The sequence below is a fragment of the Leptosomus discolor genome, chromosome 3 (genome assembly GCF_034619465.1).
Source record: "Leptosomus discolor isolate bLepDis1 chromosome 3, bLepDis1.hap2, whole genome shotgun sequence".
NCBI lineage: Eukaryota > Metazoa > Chordata > Aves > Leptosomiformes > Leptosomidae > Leptosomus > Leptosomus discolor.
In genome coordinates, this window is record NC_141393.1 from 65,544,391 (window position 1) to 65,563,880 (window position 19,490).

General features: G+C 42.8%; 1 long non-coding RNA gene across 1 annotated transcript; it reads right to left on the minus strand.

Annotated features, from left to right (window-relative positions):
• Nucleotides 1–804: 804 nt before the first annotated feature.
• Nucleotides 805–19,460, minus strand: LOC147415880 (uncharacterized). Its single transcript, XR_015183432.1, has 3 exons — nt 19,333–19,460; nt 8,623–8,663; nt 805–1,479 (listed from the first exon to the last, which is right to left on the minus strand). It is a non-coding gene; the product is annotated as an uncharacterized LOC147415880 (long non-coding RNA).
• Between the last annotated feature and the right edge of the window lie 30 nt (nt 19,461–19,490).

Below are 19,490 nucleotides of genomic sequence, written 5' to 3' on the forward strand. Positions count from 1 at the left end.
TGCTGGCTCATTTTCAGCTTTTCATCTACCAGCACTCCCAAGTCCTTTTCCACAGGACTGCTCTCAATTCACTCATTGCCCAGCATGCATCTGTGCTTGGGATTGCCTCAACCCAGAAGCAGGACTTTGCACTTGGACTTGTTGGACTTCATGAGGTTTGCACGGGCCCACCTCTTCAGCCTGTCAAGGTCCCTCTGGATGGCATCCCTTCCCTCCAGCATGTCGACTGCACTACACAGCTTGGTGTTATCAGCGAACTTGCTGAGGGTACACTCAATCCCACTGTCCATGTCGCCAACAAAGATGTTAAACAGCACTAGTCCCAGTACCAATCCTTGAGGAACACCATTCGTCACTGGTCTCCACTCAGACATCAAGCTGTTGACCATGACTCTTTCGATATGACCATCTAGTCAATTCCTGATCCACCAAGTGGTCCATCCACATATACTACATGTGCAGTGTGTGCTGAAGAAAAAGCTTCAGCACTTCTGAGACATTCATCCATCATTTACCTGTTAACCCAAACAGGATTCTCAGGCTGTACCAAACTCACTTTCTTCATCTAAATTGCTCAACTTGTGCTAGATTTAAACAGTGACTCAAAATGTAGACAATGACTTCTTAGTTGCTGAAAATGCAAATGGGGAGAGGTCAAATGATCCTACACCTGAGTGCTCTTATCAGACTGTGGGTAAGGTGACTCAACCCGGCAAAGCCTCAAAACAGCAAGGTAGTTTGAGTAGGTAGAGCATGGAAAAGGTTCGTATGAGATGAAACACCAGTCACACCTACAATGTTACAGGCTTGTCACAAGCTTTTATTGTCCAAATTGATCTAAAACTTCCCGCACCAAACTTTTCAGGGGCTCCAAACTCCCTGGTCTTGGAAAGCCGTGGACAGGAACAAGACCACTCAATGATTTTCAACCATCAATACTAGTTTTCTTCTGAGAACTAGACACACCATCTGGTTCAGTTCTAGCTCTCCTCTGAGAATTAGACACTCTAACTGGTCAAACCGGAAAGCAGAATGGTTCCCAGCGTCCCATGTCATCACCATGACAGCTTTTCCGAAACCACAGGCTCTGGTCATTGGGATTCCCAGTGGCTCCCTCTACCAAGGGCAGGTAACCGGGCAGGTTTATACCAAAACCCTGTCTGCTTTGGCCATGAACCTCTCAGAAATAACATCTTTTCCTGAATTATTTTGGGTGTCAGAAGCTTAATGTCATACCTCCCTCCTCCATTGTGGGTTTCTTCAGTTGAGATGCATCATGGATGCCTGTCTTCTTTCTTCAACAGGAGATTTCAAAATTTTTCTAGTTCTTCCTCCAATTTTTTTTTCCCTTAAAAGTGGACATACCTTTTCTGAAGATACCCCCATATTCCATACTTTTATGCCGTATAAAAAGCATTGTTTCTGAAACTGCTTTGTGCTGCATGAGAACCAGAATCAGTGAGGAGGAAGCTGCATGACCTGCAGTAGGAAATCTGTATTGAATAGCTTTGCAGAGTTCAAAAGGCAGTTTATAACAGCACAGCTTGTATTTCTGACTGATAAGAAAGAAGATAAACCTGGGCAGGATGTGGTTTCTCTTCACCTCCTCTCAGAAGATATAAACATTGAAAAACATAACCCAGAACTCTTACACTAAGGAAAAGATCCAAAAGCCTTGAGGAACCTAATGCAAACCCCAAGGAAACAAACAAACAAAAAACCTTTTTTCTTAATGAGACATTTGATTAGCAAGTTGTGTGCAACACTCCTACCATATCTGTCCCTGAATATGTCTGACTCGGAGGCACTTTCTCGGAGAATTAAGTTATGCCTGCTCTCAAAAAAATGAAATAGAGAAGTCTGCTTCAGTGTTCATCACTTATTTTCATAACAACCACAGTGAAATAACCCAGCACATGCTAAAACGCTCTTTGACTAGCATTACCTCAAATTTGTCATGGGAAAGGAGCAAATTAATGATGTGAACTGTAATCTTGTTTACTACCTGTTACCTTTCCTTAATCAATTCAGAGCAGGGTTAAGCTTCTCATCTGTATATATTTAACAAGCATTATGAATGCAAACACGACCAATAATTTAATGAACCTAGGTGGAAAAATACTTTGTAGTGATGGATGATTTTACATTTTACACCTACAAGCATAACTTCAACCCAGTAGAGCCAAACTATGCACCATGACCAAAAGCCATGATCAAAACCAAAATCTGCAGCCTGGTCAGTTCTGTATCCAGTTTGAGGAGACTTCATTCTCCTCTTCCTGGGATTTTAGAGTGCTCTGGAAACAAATAATTATAAAACTAGGTGTCTCATTCAACTTCAGATAATAAAAATGCAGCAGGGAGGAGAATTACATGCTATACTAACTGTGCTTTCAGGTGATCTAAGAGTAGTATGACTGGATATGATCAGGAACATGGACAAAAGGTCAAATCCTTCTAGATAGTTTCCATTACACTTAATGGTTTTAGGATCGGCCTGTTACAAAAAGGAAGTTTACTTTTTTTTTTGTAATGCAACCACATTTTTCTACTGTATTGCTGGCATTTTCTGTTTCCTGAAAGTGATTTTGCCACTTAAACTAAGGGATAAAATGACAGAGGAAAGAGGAGGAAGACAGACACTGAAACAGGCACCTGAAGGAACACTTGCAATTACAGATTATCCTACATGTTTGGAAAACTATTTTTAAAAAATCATGCCCTGACACAATTCCACCTTAAATAAGTCCAGCTAGTCTGATAACAACTTGAAATAAATCAATCAACTTCCTCTCCTAGAAAAATCTGAGGTCAAGCTATCACTTGCCATTTTACAGTGTCCTAACAACCTTAACCTTTACACATAAGAGTTCAGGGAGAAAAAAAAAAAAAAAAAATCATCAAAATATACAGCATCCAGAATGAGGAAATCGTTTTTCAACGCTTATCAGATTAAATATTAGTCTTAATAACATACACAGAAGAGGAAATTTGGGAGCTGAAATTACACTTTAGTATTTCAAACTGATACACTTCAAGTTTCTGAACTGAAGGCAGAAGTTATGGAGTTTGCTTTATTTGTGTGTTTGCTTTAATTTTAAAGCAACTATTTAAATATAATTATGGACAAAACCAATTTGTTACAAATCAAACTGATTGTGGTAGATCCAGAAATAGATTCTAATTTCATTTTGTGTAGCTACTAGGACACAGAAATACAACCCACCCAACCCTGCTTTAAAAAAGCACAAATAGCAGAGCTTCAACAAGCTACCTCAATGTGATCTAGATTGAGGCTGTAAAAACAAGCTGTTTTGCTTGGACAGGTCCAGAAACATTGGTGGTCTAAGAACACAGATCAGCTTGCACGGTCTATACAGAAAAGCCTGTCCAAACCCAATAAAAGATAAAATCACCATACAAATACAAGCTGTGACAACCTTACAAAGTTCAGATTTACCAAAAAGGGCTAATTAGATCATTTTATTTCTCAACTACCAAGGGAACATACGATTTGCAGATTTGCATGAGACAATCCATGCATCGTTGTTAGCCAGTGGGGTTAGAGAAGGACCTTCCCTCACTCCCACAGCCCCACTATAAATAACATAGCTGAGACTTCATTTTTTTCCCCATGAAGACTGTTGACGTTTTTATTCCCAGCCCTTGGCTGAAGACTGCACCTACAACACAAGTCAGTGTGAAGTGCACATATTCAAGGAGGTGCTGAAGCTGTTAAGCCACATGCCAGGAATGCAGCACCATAGGATGGGGTGGAGCTGGTATCATAAGCTGCACCTGGGACTTCTTAAGCTCCCTATGGCATCCCACAGGAGCATCATCATGAAATGGTGGAGGGCCCCTCTCCACCAGCCACTGATGGGAGGCAGGGAGAAAAGGTGCCTTCAGAGTAGCAGGAAATAATTAGACATGAGCTTTGCCTTACATCGAAGGTCTGACAGCTTGCTGAGTCCATGCCTCCACTGTCAGCCTCTTGGCCCTATGGGCAAGTATGACGGGAAGGGCTGTGGCTCAAGGACCCTTTGTCTTAGTTCTATTAAGACTTATTTAAGTTGTATTTACTGTGTCATTATATTCAGGTGCATATGGTATACTCCATTTAATGTGTATGATATGAAAGCACACTTTTTAAAGGTTAGCAGCATCTTTGGTATTTTATTTGCACTAGAAACTATTATACATACAGCAGCTTTGGTTTGCTCTGTGCCTCAAACAGTATTTTCTTTTGAGAGAGGGAAAGTTAATTAAAAAGCAATTTAAATGGTAGGGAATGGAGACAGTTAATTTAACCCACCACAAAGTCAGCCTTCAACCCACAAAAGAGGAAGAGCTCAGTGAGATGTTAAGATTTACCATGCCTGACTCCAGTGTTTCAGCCCACATGTAAAATGAGAAAAGTTTGTACCTCTTTTTCCCAGATGCATGGCCAGCATCTCCCTAGATGTCAGATATTCAGCATGCACTTTTCCTACTGTCCCTCTCTCCTTTCTTCTCCCAGTTTCAAACTGAAACATCTCAAACAATCTGCTTTCCTAAATGTCCTCTGGTCAGAGAGGAAAAAAGCACAGGCTTTCAACAGTCTTGAATTCAGAGTCTTGAATTAAAAGCATTGAGCTTCTTGCCAGAAGGAGCCCCACAGACAGTGAGATGGATTTCTGTATGGAGAAAGATGTGAAGTTCAAGCCTGGGAGCAAAACAGATGTTTTTGTTCCAGTGAGCCAAGTTTAGTTATTACAGGCTGCCTTAAATTGTAAGAAAAGTGCAGCTCTGTAACCGCAGTTTTAAGAGGGTCTCTTTGTAAAGAACTCAAAGCAGCTTTCTGGCAAGCAGAAATGGCTGCAGTGCTCAATGCACACTAGAAGATACTCAAACATGTAGAAGAAATTCACTGTTAGTAAACATGTTGGGTGGGATTCAGCTCACCTAACTTTATCAGTGACAAAGTTAAATTATGTGGTCATCCAGGCTCCATCTATGGTCAATAGAAAAGAAATAGATGTGTTAGAGGACGAGTCATCCCACTCAGAGACAAATTTTCAAGATGTGTGGTATGAGCCTCGTTCAGACATGACTTTCTTTCAGATGGCTAAATTTAGACTAAATTAATTCTATCCAACTATTATCTCACCCCAAACCTGTGAAGTCTTGCCCTTCTTACATTAAGACTGCAGGAGATTTGCTCATATTTAGATGTTAGCATTTCATCATCACTGAATAATCTGTTCAAATCCAGTCTTAATGCCATTCATGCCATATGCAATTTACCACTGGTGAATTAGCCACCCTGAAGATTTCTGATGCAAATACCAAATTCCCCTTTTCTACACCAACACGCACCAAACTGATCTTGATTTCCAGGAATATTGACTGTCTTAATGACTCTAGACTAAAATCTTTAGGAAGCATATATTTTGTTCAATTCTGCAATTACCACACATGCTAAAAACATTAATAATCACCAGCTGGATCACCCAGGACCCACCATTGCTTGCCTCTGATAAAGAAACTGCTGGAGGAGCAGCCATTTTTAAGACCAAGGCTGGGTGAATATTTTCATCTAGATTCCTGGTCAAATCAGCAGTGATAAGGGTTTGGCATTCTCCTCACCATCTCAGTAAACAAAATATCCTTTCATTGAACCCAACTCTTTCATGAAAATGGTTCATTTCAGTGAATTGCCCTCAAAGTAAACCCAACACAGGTAGCCTCATGGATTTGAAGATCCACAACTGAACACACAGCTCACCCTCTTCAAAACGAAAAAGAGAAACAACTTGGGAGGGAGGAGGAAGATTTATTGTTTTCTAGTCTGCATTCCATTAACAATAATGTCTTTTTCAAAGGGCTCAAGGTTTCTATGGAAGAAAATGGCTGAGTTTTAACCCAATCTCATGGACACTTTGACGTGCAAGTGGATGAGGTGCTGCAGCCTAGCCAGTTGCTTGAGGGGATGTGAGGTTTCACCTTTGCTTCACTATAAATTCTTATTTCTTTAGTACTTTTTATTTTATATTTAATATAGCATTGAGAAAGCACCAGAGTTCGTTATTTATTTTAACCACTGACTACTTTATAGGAGGCCTCCCAGGAGATGAAAGCAAGTCTTCAGTGAGAAGAAGCAACAGAGTATTTCTTTCTTTCCATTTCTTCAGGACCCTCTGCCAAACTGAATTATTACGGTAAAAAATGCCACTAAGAAGAGCAGTGGCTGTTGAACAGAGGCTTCCTGCACACTGGCACAAAAGGAGGGTGCTTTTTCCCCATTAAAAACTCATTCTAGGCAGTGGGGGGATGTACTGCAGTGTCACATTCAGAAAAACAGAATTAAAACCCTGACACGGCTTACCCCTATCCCTTCCCTCTCCCAAGCTATCCAGCAGTATTTTGGGATTTGTGGACACCTGTGCCACTAGGAAGAAGCTTCCTCTCCTCCCCCCTCCACCCACCCCAATTAAAAGGCAAGACCAGGTCATGACACCAAGAATGTTGATTACCAGAGCTGCATATCAAATCTGTGATGGATCACACTGAACACCAAAGAGAAAGCACACAGCTGCTCCCACCCATGCCCGGGGTGCAGTCAGGGCAAATGCACAATTTCACACAAAGATCAAATCCATTTCAGTATGTTATTGTCTCTGTTTAGCATATCAGCCTTTGAAAAGGCGCTCAGTATGTGCAAGCCAAAATCTGGCTGGTGGTGATGATGGCGATTTCTCACCTGACCACATAGAAGAATCTGGCTGGTAACTGGGAAATTGTTTCAGTGAACAGACAGCAAAATCTCATTGTAATTTTCCTCAGAGCAATTAAGAAAATGGGTTAATTGCATAAAATTAATTACTAGTGCCTGAATCATTAAAATCCATGTTGGGAACGTCAATGCAGCTATGAGACATATTGTATTTCACATCCCTTCATTGCTTCCCTCTCTGGGGATAAAAAAAAAAAAAAACAAAAAAAAAAAAACAAAAAAACCAAAACCTAAGCGTGATACAAATGGCCAAAAAAAGAAACTATCTAGTGCCACAAAAAATCAGTTCTGGAACTGTTTTGGAGGGAAGACATCTGAGGAAAACTTATCTTGGGTCAGCTTTGACAATAAGAATAAGCAGTAAGAGGAAGGTGCAGTGCTGTCGAACTTCAGGCTTACTCTGACTTTCCCATACCTATTATGTGTTTGCCGAGACTACAACCCTATCAAAACCAAACCATGCTCGTGTCAACGCATCCATCTGTACCTCTTCAAAATATTTTTTTTCATTCTCTCTTTTCTTCCATCTTTCCACAGTCTCAAGCTCCAAGTGACATGCTGTTTATTCTGGCTTTCCCCCACCCCATTTCCTGTTTAATTTTTTTCCCCTTAAAAGAATGCAGGCTGAGAAACAGACTTTCTCGGATTAATTTTATAGGGTCCAGCCTCACTGACGAGAGCTGGATGCTGACAACTTAAGAGGAATTTTCTCCTGCTTGTTTTCCCATCAGCTGGTCTGCGAGTAACTCGATGACCGAAACACCCACTGCTGGAGGAATCAAGGGGAGAATCCCTAATTTATCATCTGCCTCGTTAAAACAAACAAACAAACACACGCATCAGTGAGGTGTGGGTTAAAACTGGTCAGACCCAGTTTGCTTCCCTCATGAGACCAATGCTGTTGCAGTCATAGGGTTTCTGCACATACAGCAGCGCACGTACGATATGCCTGCCTGCTCTGCCTTCCCACAACTTCATCATACCCCCTCTCTGGGCGTGGAGGCTCTCACGTTGCCCATACAAGCAATGAGTTAACGAAACCCCAAGTTTTGCCTGCAGCACACGTTGCTGTGCACTTAGAACTGGGTTTTCCATAGCACCCTCCCCATTGCTAGGATCAAATAAAGGTAGCCCCTCCCTAAATTCACACACCATGCCAGAGCTTCCTGGGGGTCTCTGGGCATCTTGCAGTTTGAGTAACAAAAATTTACAAGCAGATGACCACAGCAAGAAAAGATGAGGAAAAAAGGGCAAGGGGATGAAAATTTAACTTAGGTAAATATCCCCTTAAGGAAATAGTTTTCTGCTAAGCTAAAGGCACTCAGATCTACAAAGGTTACATGAGCATCCAAATATTTGCTTATTCCCCCAACACAGATGCTGAGTCTAGGCTGGGGGCTCTGAAGTTCATTGCCTTTTCTGGTCTCACAAAGACTCCTTACAGCAGACCTAAGAGGCCGGGAAAGGAGATTTTTCTTCATGTCGAAACACAACAGGTTTTTTGTTTGTTTGGGGTTTTTTTTATTTATTACCTTAGCATGAATTTACTTATATCATCTGTTTTGTGGCAAGGACAGGCTTCTTGGAAAAGTGGTGAATTGAGTAGATTCCCATATTCATGGGTGACCACCACATACAATAAGAGCCCTCCTGTTCTCTTGCAGTAAATGTAAAAGCAAGTGCCTATTTTTCAGCATTTAACATAGAAATACATCCATCAGAAGAAGCAGTTCATTTCACTGTAAAAAAACCCACACTGTGCATCAATATATGCTTAGTTTTGAGGGCCCAAATAATCAAGAACAGCAGAACTTGCCTGATAACTGAAAAAGATATGAAAAACATACCTTTGGACATATGAGAAGTCTGGTGGATCTCACCCCATCTCCTGTGAGAGATTTAGGAAGAATTGGTGAACGGTAAGCTCTTCCCTACTTCTGGATGTACCCCACAAGCTACTAAATTTGCCAATATCATCAGTCCCAAGTCTACAAATCACGTAATTGCTATAACAGTATTAATGCCTGCAATTTATTATGGTCCACCAACTGTTGATAACTTCACACTACAGGCTCTTGCAGACTTCAAACATACCAACTATGAACACTCCTGGCAAAGAAATGTATCCCCTTCTTCTGGAGACAGCCGCAGACATGAAGAACTCCCACGATTTGGTTCAACTGTATCAAAAAGTCATTGTACACTTTGAACTAAAAAAAAATGGGAACAGCATTTAAAAGCCAAGGGTTTTATCCTATTGCAACCATAATAATATGGATATTTCCTATCATAGGTCCCGTGGTTGCTAATTAACCAGTTTCTGATGAGGAGCAAACACAGATTAAATACAAAAACCAGTATAGAACCCAAACCAGATAGACTCTGCTGAAATTTTATGCATGGAAGAGAGCAAGAAGCTGGCAAGAGCTATTCTCATTGGAACTGAGGAACCAGATGCATAAGGAAAGGGAATGGTGCTTATTTCCCAAGTGATGCTCAGCTCCAAGAAGGCTAGACATGGTCCTTCCCACTGCCCCAAGCCATGATCAATTTGACCCAAATAATTTGACAGATGCTGGTCCAACCTATTCCTAAAAACCACAGCAGCGGAAATACCACACCCTTAGACCGAAGCTTTGCTTTCATCAGAGAAAGGCAGTGGAGTTTCCTATTGGAAATTAAACCCATGACTTCTTGCTCTGTTGCCTGTGGCCAGGAAGAAACAGCTCATTCCTTTAATCCCTGCAATCCTCAGACTAGAGGACGTCCTTCTTTCCTCCAGACTCCAGAAGCCTGTCCTCCATAAAACACAACTTAAAACTTAGTCTATGTAACAAAGTCCATAAAATGGCTCGATGTCTGAGTGGAGACCAGTGACGAGCGGTGCTCCTCAAGGATCAGTACTGGGACCGATGCTATTTCACATCTTTGTTGGCAACATGGACAGTGGCATCAAATGCACCCTCAGCAAGTTCCCTGATGACACCAACCTGTGCAGTGTGGTCGACATGCTGGAGGGAAGGGATGCCATCCAGAGGGACCTTGACAGGCTGAAGAGGTGGGCCCGTGCAAACCTCATGAAGTTTAACTAGGTCAAGTGTAAGGTCCTCCACCTGGGTCAAGGCAATCTCAAGCACAGATACAGGATGGGCAATGAACGAATTAAGAGCAGTCCTGGGGAGAAGGACTTGGGAGTGCTGGTGGATGAAAAGATGAACATGAGCCAAGAATGTGTGCTCGCAGCCCAGAAAGCCAATCGCATCCTAGGTTGCATCAAGAGAAGTGTGGCCAGCAGGTCGAGGGAGGGGATTCTGACCCTCTACTCTGCCCTTGTGAGACCCCACCTGCAGTTCTGCGTCCAGCTCTGGGGCCCTCAGCACAAGAAAGGCATGAAGCTGTTGAAGCAGGTCCAGAAGAGGACCATGAAGATGATCATGGGGCTGGAGCACCTCCCATATGAGGACAGGCTGAGAGAGTTGGGGTTGTTCAGCCTGGAGAAGAGAAGGCTCCCAGGAGACCTTCTAGCAGCCTTCCAGTACCTGAAAGGGGCCTGCAAGAAGGCTGGGGAGGGACTTTTTACAAGGACCTGCAGTGATAGGACAAGGGGTGATGGTTGGAAGCTGGGAGAAGCCAGGTTTAGACTAGATACAAGGAAGAAGTTCTTCACCCTGAGGGTGGTGAGACACTGGAACAGGTTGCCGAAGGAAGTTGTGGATGCTCCATCCCTGGATGTGTTCAAGAGCAGGTTGGACGGAGCTTTGAGCAACCTGGTCTAGTGGGAGGTGTCTCTGCCATGGCAGGGGGGTTGGAACTAGACGATCTTTGAGGTCCCTTCCAACCCAAACCATTCTATGATTCTATGAAAATACAGCTTAGAAAAGCAGGACTATGGTTACAGGACTCAGGATCCTCCATACCCATTGAAAAAAATTTTGGTTCAAAAAACTTTAAAAGCAGAGTGTAAGCTAATCCATTTTTCCATGTTGCTTTGGTGATCAAAGTTCTCCAGACATTGCTCATTCTTGCCAACATCGCCTCCACTTTAATTGAGCCAGATCTTCTTAGGATCACTCAGCCAAAACATCTTGAGCACCCCAAACACAAAGGGCCCTATACAGCAGTCGACACCTAGCACAGCACTAAGGCTCAGCCCAGTAGCCACTTTGGGAGATAACTCAGGAAATCAGCCAGTGGTGCCAGGGAAGGGGTCCGGCAGTGCAACCAGAGCAAGGGAAGGGGTCCGGCAGTGCCACCAGAGCAAAGGATGTACCCCTCCACAAGGGCTTCATAATCCTTTTTTCTTCATTCTTAACCTCAGAAATACATGAATGTTCAGATCTCAACTAACTGGCACACCTAGGATCAAACTCAAACCAGGACTGAACCTTCAGGGCTGAGTTTAAATGGATCCCTGGCACCATGGGCAGGGGTGCAGGAGGCCCCAGCTGAGGCCACTGAGTGCCCCAACACACATTACCTGTGAAGATATTTATTAGCTGTTACATTCAGCTTTTAAAGGTATTTCCATTCTTCTCAGTATCTGGGTTTTATCACCTTAAATATCCCATATGTTACTTATTATAGCACCTTATAAAATCTTTCTTTTCCTGAAAGCATTTGCTGCACCCACAAAGACACTTTTAATTTTACTTGGCCTGTCTATTAAAATTCATCAACGTTAATGCTTAAATCATAAAATAATAGTCAGAGATGAAGAGCTGCACTTAAATTGAAATGAAGCTTTCAGGAAACAAAGTGTTTCCGTTTAAGACTTAAATGTTAAAAAGAAGAGCACCAGGAACAGCAAACTTAATAATACGCTTTGCCGCATTACTGTTTACCGTGCTTTGGTCTCACAGAAAGTTTTATTGGCTGACATGTCTTCAAAGTCTGAGATGTCTGAACTTACACTGTGCTTCTAAGAGGCTTATAAAACTTCAAGCCAGCAGTTTCATATTCCACAAAAATCAAACTACCTTTGAAGCACTGTAAGAGCATGTCATCTTCTTTATCCTTCACCTGCTTGTTTCCCAGGCTGGCAGCATCCATCCTGATCATCCTGTTCAAACTCCTTTTGATAAATGGAGGTCTGCAGCTCTAGCAAGAACCACAATAATCACGCGCATGCAGTGGCTTTCCTTGCAGGAAAGACTCCAAAACTGTGATTAAGGCTGTTTGCCACACTATTTAGGTGCATACTGACACCAATGGAAACGTCAAGGCTGGTGGTCTGGGGGACACCCTTAATGAGAAGGAGACCTTGGTGGGCCCCAGCAGGACATTTCTGAACACGGCCTCAAAGCTAGGTCAGGTTACTGTGAGCCTTCCCAGTTAAGCTTTTAACATCTCCACAGATGGAAATTGCCTGGTTTCTCCAGTGCTAAACTATTTTCTCTGTGAAAATCTTTTCCCTTATGCCCAGCTTTCCCCTTTTGCAGTGTGTGCCTGTTGCCTTTTGCCATCCCACTGTACAGCCCCAAGGACAGTGAGGAGTTTCCCCATATGTCTTCTTTGACATGGCCCTCTGCATCCCCTGTGAGGGGCTGGCACCCCTATCTGAGATGCCTTCTGCTCCCTCATGGACAAGGGCTCCAGCCACAGCAAAGATCTGAGAGTGAAATGAATGGGACAAGAGGAATGTGCTGAGTTGTGCTGGGAAAGACACTGGCAGCTATTACCATGCCAAGACAAAGAAGGAATATTTTCCAAATTTTTTTCTGTGTGTGTCATCTTTCTCTCCCAGACAGTTAGGACATTTGCCTACTCTTCTGAACCATCTATGAAGTCGGTGTCTCCAGTCACGCTCTGCCACATGGCTTACTCTGGCCATGTCCTTCTCTGCCCTTTACACCTTTGTTTTGCCTTTCCTGGGCTATCTCTGGCCTTCACCCAGGAAATGTTTCTGAAGCACCAAGAAAAAAAAAATTGCAGACCTTGCAATTGCCAAAAATTGCAGGTCTGCAGGTGTGGCACCAGTGTAAGCCACAACCACACAAGGAAGGCTCCAGACTTACTCAAGAGGTCTGTCTCCCATCTGAATCCAGGTTTTGGCTTATACTGCTGATGAAGTTTTGATTTATCTTACTTTACATACTCTGCAGAGTGAACAGGTCTGGGTAGACTGAATTTGCAGTAAAGGAGAGTCCAGACTAGTTACCTACATCCAACTGGACAGCAAGAATAGTATTGGTATAGAGTCTAGATATAGTCTTAAAACTTATGTTTTTGTTACAAATCACATGATGTTGTAAAGGCGTGTTTAAAGCGTGCTTTAAAAGAATTTTTTCTGATATATGAAATGAAATCGTCTTTACCAGAAAAGACGGCTGCATCCTATATCTGGAAACAAGCAGTGGATCAGCTAATACTCCCCAGGAGTCTTGGGGCACCCTTAGTACAGTCCAATCCTCTTGCAACTATTTATAACTCTTGATGTTGTCCATCCAGAGTGGATGTTTTATTCAGAGCTCTATATACGAGGCTGAGTGTGTGTGTGTCTGACTCTGAATCATTTGTTTAATACTGCATTTTTTGAGGTAGTCTCACACAAGATAAACAGTGCCACAGGTGTGAGAGGGAAATTCTGGAAACTGATGATTCAACTGGAGTTCATGTGTATGTATGGAAATGCAACTTGTGCCCAGTTTCTCAGTTTTTACTAACAAAGCTCTAACAGGCACAAAATACAAAGACGCTTCCAAAGACCCTACTAAAAATATGCTGTCCACTAGCTCCTCAGTGCAGTACCTTCCCAACAGTGTCTGGGCTTGAAACCCCACCTGGAGTACTGTGTCCAGCTCTGGAGCCCTCAATACAAGATAGACATGGACCTGTTGGAGTGGGTCCAGAGGAAAGCCACAAAAATGAACAGAGGACTGCAACAGCTCTCCAATAAGGACAGGCTGAGAGTATTGAGGTTGTCCAGCCTAGAGAAGAGAAGGCTCTGGGGAGAACTTACTGCAGCCTTCCAGTACTTAAAGGGGGCCTATAAGAAAAGTGAGGGCAATCTTTTTAACAGGGCCTGTTGCGATAAGACAAGAAGTAATGGTTTTAAACTAAAAGAGGGCAGGTTTAATCTAAATATAAGGAAGAATTTTTTTACAATGGTAAAACACTGGAACAGGCTGACCAGGGAGGTGGTAGAAGCCCCATCCCTGGAAACATTCAAGGTCAGGTTGGACAGGGCTCTGAGCAACCTGATCTAGCTAAAGATGTCCCTGCTCACTGCAGAACTAGATCACCTCTAAAGGTGCCTTCCAACCCAAACTGTTCTATGATTCTATGAATCCACTGAATGGTTACATTTGTCTTCTTTAAAGATCCATTTCAAGCAAAAAAACCACACCAGCAGGAAAATAAAATCTCTTTTGAGCACATGAAACAAAGAAATAAAACTTTTGCTTATTCTTCCACTATTTCAGCAGCTATTTTTCCCTCTCATTTTAAAATCAAATGCAATTAACCCCTTGAAACTCAGATTTTGTGTAGCTTGAGAAACAGCTAAGGAAACAAAATCATCATTAAAGCCACAAGGCAGGGCTGGGTAGAATACTCATCTTTAAATATTTAAAGACTTGCTTAGAAAAGCACTTGAATTACTTAAAAAATGGATTAAAATTATGCTTCACAAGCAGAGGGGGTAAGCTAGAATATCAGATGATTCTCTAGTGATTAACTAAATATTTTACTTTTCTTTACTGCAGTGTTACATTCACCTAAATCCAAGACAAACATCATGATGACCCTGGAAATCAGTCAGGAAAACAAACAGGATGCTAGCAAAATATGTGTAGCTAGCTGTGTATAGAAGGACTGAGGGCCAAAACATTGGCCTAAAAAAAAATAAAGGTCTTGTGAAGACAGCATGATCCAACATTTGGACTAGGTAGGCTTCAGAAAGGAAAGGGAAAATATTACCTACAATTAAATATACATGTAAATTAGTTGATGTCAGTCGTAAATCTAGAGCAACACTGTAGGCTGAAGGGCATGCAAAAGAGTGCAAGCTCAAAGACCAGGCACAGAGTCTGGATTGCCTCCAGTGAAATAGCTGCTAGATTAGAAGTAAAGCTGGGCACAGAATTTGGGGATTTTGTCTCATGAAAATAATATGAAGTTTTGACATTCTTTGTGAATGTGCCTGCACCTGTACATGTGCATGTCCGGTTCTGTTTGCACGTGTGCCAGGGTAGCTGCCTCCCAAAAAGGCAACACACCCACAACTGTGGGCACCTCGCAGTTGAGATGCTCCACTGGGTTGTTTGGAGGTCGCTCTCCCTTTCAACTGGGAGTGGGGATATGAACCTCTGTCTCTTCTCTTTTGTGTGCCAAGGGAATCAAATGCACCTTCCAGTCGTTGGCAATTGCATGTTATTGAAAAATAATTAATTTTTTTTTATTCCTACACGAACTTGCCGCATCCTCCAGCCCAGAGGGTCTGTCAGGAGCCACACTGGCTCCTCCCTGCCCATGCACACATTTCCTCTTGAAGAAAGACTTCCCCATTCGCCTCCAGTGGCTTGTGGAGAAAGACAGTGCACATTCCCAAAAACCCTATCCAGCCCCTTTGCACATCAAGGGAGCAGGGCTGGATCTCACCTGCCCCACAAAGAGCGCCAGAGTCACGGTACCCTCCACAGAGTGACCACAGGTTTCATCCCCTTTGAGGCACTTCCTGAGGAGTCTGCAAAGGACACATTTACAAGCATCATTGAGAAAAAGTCCCCCATTTTTTTGATCCAGAAGCAATGTGCTGCCTGCTTAGCTGAGTGCCACAAGCTGCTCACCGACATGTAGACAGATACTCAGGCAAAACAGAAAGAGGAACTTCTCCAGATTGCTTGAGCTGAGCACAGTGATTATTGTGAAAAAGGTGAATTTCCTGAACAAAGAAAAAGCTTTCCATGCCTAAATTCTGAGAAGTAGTTATGAAGAAAACCTTTCTCAGAAAGATTTCCAGAGCAGTACCACATTCTGGAGAAGGCAGGGTGGAGTTGGAGGTTATGCGAAGATTTTGTGCTACAAAACCTCCCTAAGATCCCAAAAGCCAGGATTGTTTTCCTGGCCTTAGCGCTGCTTTGCAGTGTAAACCCTCAAAAATCACTTCCTCTTCCTTCCTCAACTTCTGAGTTGTAACATGGAGCAACACCAGACTTCCTCATGAACCCATGGGGAGGTACACACACAGTGGTATCCCAGTGCCACCACGTGAAGCTGGCTGGCTGGCTGGAAATAGCTCTTGCATTTTCTGTGGGCCATGATGACATTACAGCATTCAGAAGATTTTAATGGGGAGATAAAACTCAAAAAATCAGTTTTCCACAGAAAAACTCATTTGGAGTCATTTGCCTTGTGTTGTGGTCTGTTCAAAATGTCAAGGGCGGACAGGTTAAATGAAGGGGAATGCAACACATGCTTCACAGTCAGAGCTGTTTCAGAAATCTCTGTTTCTAGATGATTAGTCAAGAACCTGTAGCAAAAGAGTGAACTTGTTGCTATCACGACCTAATTCTGCATTTGCTCCTCCTGTGCCTACGGAATATGGTACAAACAGATTTCCGGGACCAGCTCCAGGTACATGCTGGAGGTCCACCTGGGCAAGAAACGTGGATGAAAGAAGACCCATGTGTCTGATAGGTATATATAGAAGGCATATGTGTCTCAGACTCCAGATCACTCCTCCCTACACCACTGTTCATGTTCCCAACTAAACAAGAAAGCATATATGAATGCTGTCTATTTGGAGACACAGTAAGTTAGGCAAGTTGTTTATCTGCTTTCCCTCCTTGCTCAAAAAAGGCTCTTGGCTTCTTGTCCATCTTTCTCCCCTATTTCTTTATGATTTATGTTGCTCTGTACAATGAGGGGGATGAGAAGCTCCTTGATTTCAGTGTTCCTGAAAAACTAAGAATAGAGTATTTCTGCCCCTGATATAAGCAAGAACCCATTAAATCACATATATTTGAGTATTACAGCTTCAGAATCTAGTATCCATTTCTTTGGAAGGCAGGAAACCTTTCTCTTAAAGCCTTCCAACATTTTAATTGTTAAACATGAGAATGCCACTCTTGAATCACGCTGGAGTTGAGGCAAAACAAACAACCTCTTACATAAAGTAAGAAAGTCCAGAGGGAAAGCTAGCGTGCGTAGAAAGTAAACTTCCTTGTTATGCAATTTATCTTGCCTAACTATTTAAAAAAAAACCTTAGGAACTGAAGCTAAAACGGCAGATGCAGAATGATCTTATTTCCTGTTGAACATTTACTCTCTCCAGCCACACAAGGGCTGTGTGTGGCTAACCATTGATGCAGACTGCTCTAGTTTGCAAAGCAGCTCTAAGGAATGGCCGTGGCTGGGTCACATCACGAACAGAGACGCTTCATGCATGCGCAGTCACATACTGCGATGTCAACATTGATTTAATTATGTCATCATTTTAATGCCCTTTCCTTCCCTCCTCACGGAAAATTGAATAACTCTACTTTTTTTTTTTTTTTTCCTAAGTGGGGTACATCTCTTGCACACATCTCAGCAAGCCATTCAACCAAATCCACTTACAAAAATAGCATCACTGCACTGAGTGTGAGGAGCGAAAGTCTCTTTTCAAAGCCATTCAGTCCACGTCTGCACACCAGGTTTCTCATATGCACGTGCCTGCAGGCACCACTCACCAACTGCCAGAGCAGAGCCAGCACCCCCAATACAGACTACCAAAAATAGACTGAGCACATTTTGAGTACCACATGGCAGACCTGGGTTAAAGCCAGGGGCAGTGTGGTTTTCCTCTTGGTACAGGATCTGTGAAAAGCAGGTGCTACCCAAGAAGTACCTGGAAGCATCTTACCTGTTTGGGCTGGAGCATCTCCCTGCCTCTGCTGAGTTTCCAGCAGTATGCTTAGCCTCTAATTTGAGAAAGGAAAAATACAGTCTAGTGTGCCACCCGTGAAATACAGCCCACCCATCTATTATGCCAAAGCTAGTATTTATAGTTTCCCGCAAAAAAAGGTCACTGAGTACACTGGAGCACTACACATCGTGGGACTGTATGTCCACATGGGATGTCACAAAACCTCACTAAAATGGGAATGTAATTCTATGCAATATACCATATTTCTGTAACTTACAAAACCTTCAATAAAGGTATGGATCTCCTCCTTCTCACATTAAGCAATCATAGAAGTCCTCTAGATCTCCCATGGTGTCCTCTACAGCCCAACCACCATACTGAAGCCTGCAACTCATAAAAAAGTCAAATGAAGTCCTTGTGATGTAATGACTTAAAAAAGCTACATGAAGAGCAAATTTTCTAGCACTACTTGAGGAGGAAAACAAGCCTTCATTGGTATTTTAATACCTATACAACCACAGCTAGCTGGACCGCAAGCTGTGTGCATGGCCTCACAAGCCAGCTGAAAAAATCTGATGTTTAATATTAAAAAACTTTAAACCTTGAATGTAAAGGGGTGAAAATGACAACAGTATGATTTCAATTTGGAAAATGCAATTTGCCTTTGACTGTGATAAAAAAAAATATTTGGATGCACTTCTCCACAAGACATTCCACACTGTGCAAAATGTTCATCATCATCATCTTCACTTTTCTTCTGTAGCAAGTTAAGACATGGAGTCCTCCCAGCCAGCTAGCCCAGAAAGTGCTTCCCCATTAAAAGCTTTGGTACAAGCCACTAAAATTCATGAAAGTGAAGAACTACCTCAGATCATGATTTATTGTCCACAGATCAAATGAAAACTGGCCTTGGACTAGAAGGGGTGGTAAGACACCACCAGACTTCCTACAACATCTGTGTCTTGGGATCGTGGTGGAGCTCAGCCTCATGTTCCCAAGCACTTCTGGGGACAGAAATGGCATGATCTGTCTACACTGAAGTTTCCCAAATATTCTGCAACTCCTGCAGACCTTTACCCATCTACACCCCCCACACTGGCCCTTGTGAACAAATCCAAGGAAGAATCATGTAATCATAGAATCATAGAATGCATTGGGCTGGAAGGGACCCCCAAAGGTCATCTAGTCCAACCCCCCTGCAGTGAGCTGGGACATCTCTAACTAGGTCAGGTTGCTCAGAGCCCCATCAAGCCTGACCTTGAATGTCTCCAGGGATAGGGCTTCCACTACCTCTCTGGATGATTCACCACCCTCATATTAAAGAACTTTTTCCCAATGTCCAATCTAAATCTACTGTTTTCTAGCTTAAAACCATTACCCCTCGTCCAATCGCTACAAACCCTTGTGAACAGTTCTTCCCCTGCCTTCTTACAGGCCCCTTTCAGATATCGGAAGGTCGCTATAAGGTCCCCCCAGAGCCTTTTCTCCAGACTGAACAACCCCCATTTTCTCAGCCTGTCTTCACAGAAGAGATGCTCCAGCCCTTTGATCATTTTCATGGCCCTCCTCTGCTCATTTCCCATTTCATCTTGCTTAGAGAGTCCGTTTTCAACGAAGTGTCAGTTTTTTTTCCAGTCCCTGGCATCAATCAGGCCCTTTTACTTTGAGAAATGAGATCAAGAGAGGAGAAAGGCTCCCAGCCACAACTCACCGTTTCTGCCCATAGTTGACTCCTTCGTGGGTTCTTTGGTTCCTCTGGCAGAAAATCACTGTAATTAAATGTTAGGAGTTTGATGAGGAAACCTTTCCTCACATTGGAGATGGGAGTCTTCACCGGCCTCTTTCATTTTGACAAAGCATCAAAGTCAC